Source organism: Limulus polyphemus, unplaced genomic scaffold (assembly GCF_000517525.1).
Source record: "Limulus polyphemus unplaced genomic scaffold, Limulus_polyphemus-2.1.2 Scaffold868, whole genome shotgun sequence".
Classification (NCBI taxonomy): Eukaryota; Metazoa; Arthropoda; class Merostomata; order Xiphosura; family Limulidae; genus Limulus; species Limulus polyphemus.
This window is the reverse complement of record NW_013666478.1, coordinates 248,926-255,070: the sequence shown is the minus strand read 5'-3', so window position 1 is coordinate 255,070 and position 6,145 is coordinate 248,926. Positions and strand designations below refer to the sequence as shown.

The 6,145-nt window shown below is 32.7% G+C and overlaps 1 long non-coding RNA gene across 1 annotated transcript in view; it reads right to left on the bottom strand.

Moving 5' to 3' along the window:
* Nucleotides 1-570: 570 nt before the first annotated feature.
* LOC111086127 overlaps nt 571-6,145 on the bottom strand; it is a 12,627-nt gene continuing 7,052 nt past the window's right edge. The window contains exon 3 of the long non-coding RNA XR_002610892.1: nt 571-591. This is a non-coding gene — a long non-coding RNA (uncharacterized LOC111086127). The remainder of the gene's footprint in view (nt 592-6,145) is intronic.

Sequence of the window (6,145 nt, the reverse complement as noted above, 5' to 3'; positions counted from 1 at the left end):
ATCTACCTGTCAGCATACCAACTTGTTTAAAGTCCATCTACCTGTCAACATACCTATATGTCTACAGTCCATCTACCTGTCAACATACCTATATATCTACAGTCCATCTACCTGTCAACATACATATATATCTACAGTCCATCTACCTGTCAACATACCTATATGTCTACAGTCCATCTACCTGTCAACATGCAAAATATATGAGAGAGTACGTGCATTTACCTATACCTTTAAATACTATTCTGTACCTTAAATCTAAAATATCATTTGTGCTAATAATTCAAATTAACAACTTTTATTTTATTTCAATTACATATTTACTGCTCATTTATCAATTTCAAGATAAATTCAATAAATAATAAGCGTAAGTTCTCACTTTAAAGAAAAAAGTCAAACATGTTTTTATTTTTCATTATAGTTACTTGACTTTTCGCAACAAAACAATATTATTAAACTTATAGAAAAGCAATGCTGTTCCTCTTTTCGGATCAATAGCGATAAGATGACGTAATGAGAATACCATATATGTATACGTTTCAAAATATTTTTATGTTAAACCATAATATGTATATATATATATATATATATATACTTATAAACACATTCCTTATGAATACGTTTTATACATTATGTACAATAGGAAGTATCTTTTGACATTGCCTCCACAGGCCATTTATGCAATCTTTGATTTATAAACGAAACCACCAAATACAATGCTGTGAAATACGGAATAATCAGAATTCTGGTCAGAGTTTAATTTCCAAACATAAGGTTGTTAGATATTTAAAAAAAAGTGAAATCCTAGGGTTTATGTTGAATAAACTGCAAAAATAGGAAAAATGAAAAAGTTACAAACAAATGAACAAGTTTGCGAAGGTATTTCAGATGCCAAGAAAGTTCCTATTGGATTTTGAGGAAATATTTCGGTACATTCTTCTACTCTAAGGATTTTCTAATTTCACTCCTTTAAATATAATAAAGATTTTCTGAAACTTTATACTAGAAACCAAAGAAGTCATTCTTACAAGATAGGTTTGAATACTAAAAGCCGGAGATTTCTATATAAATATCATATAAAAGTATTTTCAAATGTAATTCAGCGATTAATGTGTATGAAAATACTTTTGAATAGCAACGACAATTGAATGATAATCTAATTTTTGTAAATAAGTTAAAAGGCAACAGGAATACAGTTATTTCATATGCATATCTCTATATATTGCGTCCAATCAATACGGTACAGTAGCCATTAAAATGCTCTACTCATAAAGAAGGCAGTCGAGTAGACGTTTCCCTGTCAATTACTGTGGCACTTCTTTTGAAAGTATTTAAGCTTATTAAATATAAACCTGCTGTCAACGCCAGAATGGCAGGAATAACCTGAAAGCACAGAATGTTTTTTTTTATTATTTCCCAGTGAAAACCACTCCCTACAGATCTTCTCATTATTGTCAGAAAGTATTAAAAGCTTAGAATGATTTTCAGCTACAATACTGTGTTTTTAATTAGATGTTTTTTACTCAATTAGATGCATCACGTCGTATTTTGTGGTATAGGATATACTTGTCATAGTCATGGGCTTATAAGGAGCCACGTTTCAATTATTAATATACAAGTTGAGGTACTCGTCTTTGTCGGGTTATGAACTTAAAAAATGTGGTGGTGGATGCTATGATAAATGACACAAGAATCTTATTTTTCGCTCAATTTATTTATAACATAACATATTGTTAGAGTATTCATTATTACCTCACCAAAAGTTTTGTGTAAACTTTAAGAACTCAATATACACTGTGCGATGGTCTGGATGGCATTGTATGAAGAGGTATCGCCTAAGTAGTGGCGGTAGATGTGTTTTCTGTTACCCGCTTTCAGCATCCAACTCTTAATGTCCTTCCATAGCGTTTCACGTGAATAATTAATTGACTGTCATTAGCCGCAGAAGTGTCTTACGGACCGAAGTTGAAAGGTCACGGGTTAAAGTAGGAAGTGGGTATAATTCAAGAAACGGCTCCTCATAACAGGCTCCCACAATTCGTCTGTAAAAGAGTAGCCCAAGAGTTGGTGGTGGGTGGTGCTGACTAGCTGCCTTCCCTCTAGTATTTCACTGCTAAATTAGGGACGGCTAGCGCAGATAGCCCTCGTGTAGCTTTGCATGAAATTCAAAACCAAGCCCAACCAAATCAAATCAGCCTAATTGCGGCTGTTGGAGTAGTAGCTTCAGCTGAGTTTATGTGTTATTGTAATAGCGGCGACCATTTTCTTCTTCTTTGCAGTCATCCATAGAGAAGCTAGCGCATTGTCTGAGATAAGACGTTTGAGTGGCTCCCCCACACTGTGTGCATGTTGTGCTGTAGAGAATTTATTGAGTTTTTTTATAAGGACATGGCGCCATCTATGAATGTAATTAAAGTTAAATTACGTCAAACATAATAAATGTTCAATAACAGCAATATTGTAGGATGGAAGGGATTGAGAACCCTCATTAACATGCTCCTTCTTCCAAACTCTCATCCCTCAAAATTTGGTTGAGATCGACCCTACGATCTATGAGTAGTCAGATAACGGACAAACAGACAGACACACAGATGTTTGTACTTTATACATATAGATTCTCTTTGAAAACATCTTGTTACATCGATGTTTATCTATTCACACAGATAAAATTTATAGAAGTAATCTTCTAGAGTTTATACTCCTCCACGATATTTATTGTTATAAAAATGGATACATCAGTAAAATTTAGATTAATGAAATATAATCAACTATAATTATAATAAAACAACAGTATTAGGTTTATTGAATTTTTAAACAATACATTCGTACGTTTTTTCCAAGAATATTAGTGTATAATAGTATTTTAAACCTCCCTTGTCTGCATTATTCCTTTTCATATTAAAAAACCTAGTACTTGTCTTATAAAAATTCTAATTGATTATAATCATACTTCGCCAGAAAAAGGCATTTGCTCTGTAATAATGAAATATAAGTTTTAAAAATTGTCAACAGATAGAGTATAATCTATAATTTAACACAACTACAAAAATATCTATCATATTTTTAAGACCTAACAAAAAATAAATTAAAAACTCATGCTTAGAGAATAACATTCTTTTTAGTATATACATTAAAATATGCAGAACAAGGCTAAAACTATACAATAGGTAAAGGTTCATTACCGTGGGTTGGAAAGCTAATGGAGAAAATAATATCGAATAGACTCCTATACTTCTCTGAAACGAACAATTTATTATCAGACATCCAAAACACATCAAGAAAAACAAACAAACAATAGACCACCTCACACGATCAGCTGAATCAGTCTTGAAAATAATTTAATAATAATAAAGCCACAAAAAGTGTGTAACGAATTTGTTATTATATATTTATTTTAATATCAACGTTGCTTAGATTAAGTTTATATTTACAAGTGTACATATCTTATACAATTAAATATATATTGCAAAACTCCCGCCTATTCTCTAAAATTGTAGAGGATTCTCGAGTGTAAGAATCAACAATATATGTATGTATGTATGTAAATGCTTAATGTAGCTTTGTATTGTTACGTGATCTGAATTTTCTAAACTCTCCACACGCCTATAAATATAACCAACGCGACGCGTCAAAAAAGAAGTATCTATTATTAGTTCTCAGTAGTTGGTGTGCTATAAACTTCGGAAGCTATAACTATGATTGTTATAGCACTTATCAATCGGAAACATCAGATATTTGACCTGGAGCATTTAAAAAGTTCGAACATTACATATATTTAACTTCAGTGGATTCTCATCGGACATTAGTATTTTTACGAAAACATTATATTGCTTCATCGTGGAAAACTCGGCGTGTGTGGCTGGTGAATAACGAAGGACAAAGCTAGCTAGGTCCCCATTAAGCGAATTGTACCTACGTCAACTGGCTCATCGTGAACCCTAGATAAGACATCAAGGAAGTTCCAGACTAGAAAAAGGACTTTATATTGCTTGTAAGTTTGTAAATGTTTTGTATATAAATCATTGTGTTTAATATCTATTTGTAATAACTGTTATTGTAAATTGTATGTATTATTGTTTATATATTACAATATATTTGTATTTAAAAAAAAGAAAACTCTGTGTATCAATCTGTGTTGGCAAATATCATAAACTGACTAAATATCGGCTTTTACTTAACTGCTAAATCCAAAGTACAATTTAACTACTAAATTTAAAGGAAATTTAACTCGGTTTCAGACCATTTGAAATTCTAATCCGTATCAGGTGTATTTTTAGATGTTAAAAACATTCGATAGTGTTTGGCATAATGCCATTAAATATAAATTACAAAATCTAAATATTAATTAAACTATAAATAGATAGATATCGAACTTTTTAACCGATAGAAAAGCTAAAGTTCAAATTAGTGATACGTTATGATAAACATTCAATATCACGGTAAGAATGCTGCAAAGATCCAACCTTTCGCCACTCCTATACTTCATATTTGTTAATGACATCCCCTTTCCCAATTTAACATATCACTTTCAATATGTTGACGACATAGCAGTCTGGTGCATATTAAAAAATCCACTCCAAACCCGCGTCCAATAATCACTTAATTTAATTTTAAAATGGTGTAACAAATGGCGTAACAAAAACAAAAGCAATAGCCTTTTTCAAAGAACTACGTAAATACAAGAAAACTTTCAAGAAAATCAAACTTAAGGTAGGAGACACACAAATACAAATGAGCAACAACGTCAAATTCCTCGGTATTACCTGTGACACCCGCCTAACATGGAACAAACATATTCAGAACATACATGCCTCGATGAGGAAACGTATCAACTACACAAGAATAATTGCAGGTAAGCACACAAAATGCACACCCGCAATATCTTTAAAAACACACAAAACGTTTGTACGCCCACTTATAGAATACGGCTGACAGATAACCTACAACATGTCAGAGTAATAATCTTAAAAACTACAAATTCAACAAAATAGAGCATTAAGGTTAGCTCTAAAGCTTTCAATATTTACTTCAGAATATTATATACATAAAATCAGCAACCTACCCATTTTTAAAAATAGGCTAACTGAACTTGCTTTCAAATATTATAAATGGCAGAAAAAAGAAATAAATTGACAGCTGCACTTCACAAAATTTCAAGCGCTCCAAACACACTTCGCCATACAATCTGTTCTGCGAACAGGAAAACAAAAAATAAAACACACACAAAAATGGTTGAACACTATGTTATGTTGTCGTTACTGACCATAGTGTTCTCTTTTACAGCCAGAACACAAGACAAATAGATTATGCACGTCTATCCTGTGAAAGTGGGTTTTCTCCGGGCACTCTGGTTTCCTCCCCTCCCCCAACCCACACACATACACACAACAAAATGTATCCGGGTTTTGGACCGTATGGTCTCCTCCTCTCCTGAAAAGGGCCTCAAATCCAATTAATTCCATCCAATTCTAATCATTTCTATAAAATCCGTTTCAATAAAGTCTAATTCCTAAATCCATATGATATAAACTGAATACTTCGAATGCATGTCTGGACCTTTCTGTCTCATCATCATCATCATTGGAAAGGAAGAACCTCATCTTGCCTCCACCAATCTTCTTCACAGCTTTTTCTCTCAAAAACTCCCCGCCAATGTTTCTAATCGCAATTATAGTCACTGTAGCAAACAATTCTCACACGCGGGTTTGAAGAGGAGCAATTGTTCCCGAGCACCCCTGTTGGGAAGAATAGGCAACTATCATTTTGCTTTCTCTTCCTTCAAACTAAATTTCTTCACGTTCGTGTTTTTGTTTTTGTGTGTGTGTGTGTGTGTGTGGTTGTTTCTCGTTTGTATCATTGAATTTTCTTATACAATGTTTTACATAGTACCATACATATCATATGTACAAAAGTACTTGATAATGTATCATATTTTCAGCCTTTCACGTGCATCCACTTATAGTTTTTTGTAGGACCAAAAATCCATATGTACACTGAGTGGTCACAAGTAAATAGACACCTAATTTATCGTCATTTAACTGATTTGTGTTCACAGATCACTATATAAATGAAAATGGTCCGCACACTAATTATCTTGTGCAACAACATGCCTAGAACTCAAAGTTCTCTCGAATTGTCAGATTTTGTT